Here is a 1239-nt window from a genome sequence, read left to right on the forward strand (position 1 = left end):
ATATATATATATATATATATATATATATATATATATATACATATATCAAAATAAGCAAAAAGGATATCCAGAGGTAATGCAGTATGATCATTTCATGCAACTCCAGTTAATTGAACAATGCAATCATTACATCAATTTAAATGCAGAGCAATCCTCAGCTGCATAGAGACATAGAATTTAATTAAATCAAAACACATTAGTATAATTATACCTAAAATCTCCAGGAAGTTAAGGAATTAGACAAAAAACATGCTGCCTTCACTCTAGCATAGAAGCTACTAAGGTATCAAGAAGATATACATTGTTACAGACTCTGCCTGTCACTGATTTTTTGTTTCTATGGGGTCAGTTTTAATTTATAGACTAGTTTATCAAATCCTTGTATATCTAAGGCCGATCCACTAGAAATATATTCAAAACTACTAGTCATGGCATGAATCTAGGGAGCAGAGATAGTACAAATATATCCTGTCCTTATTTACACAAAAAATTTAAAGGTAAGAGTCTCTGGTTCAATATCCCATACAACTGTGTATTATTCACAAACATATATAGAAAATTTATGGCTATTTTAGAAAAAAACGTCCCTTCTTCCTATAGATATAATAGAATCTTTTTGACAGTTAGAATCTCATACTCTACTCTCCCCAATATAGGTACCATCATAGCTAGATTTAATAGGAAGAATATAAAATTAGCCAGAATTGTCGATAATAATAATAATAATAATAATAAGGGGCCCCCACCTGCGAGGTCATGCATTGTTTATCTTGATATAAGATCACCATGTTGCGCACATATGGTTGTGATGCATGTGCCCGGTGTACCCTTATCAGATGGGTAGTCATGATGGGTCTATTGGGCTTCGTATATTTTACCCCAGTGTCACTTTGATGGCATGCACTGCTCTCTCACAACTATAACTTAAACTCCCAAAATGAAAATAGTAGTATTGATGATGATGTGGTGAATAGAAGGAATAGTGGTAGCACTTCTAGTAAAAACATTAAGGATTGTAGTTCCAGTACATAACAGGGCATGGAAACTATTAGTATGCTTGATGATGCAGAGGCGATTTCATATGATAATACAATTGAAGTGGAGTTAGAAAATAGCAGACATGAACATAACATACTTGATAATAGAATCATTAATAGCGAAAATATTAACAATAAAAATAAAAATAATAATTTAAATCTTAATAATAATAATAATTCTCCTAGTTGCAATTGTAGAGTT

The sequence above is a fragment of the Octopus bimaculoides genome, chromosome 18 (assembly GCF_001194135.2).
Source record: "Octopus bimaculoides isolate UCB-OBI-ISO-001 chromosome 18, ASM119413v2, whole genome shotgun sequence".
Taxonomy (NCBI): domain Eukaryota; kingdom Metazoa; phylum Mollusca; class Cephalopoda; order Octopoda; family Octopodidae; genus Octopus; species Octopus bimaculoides.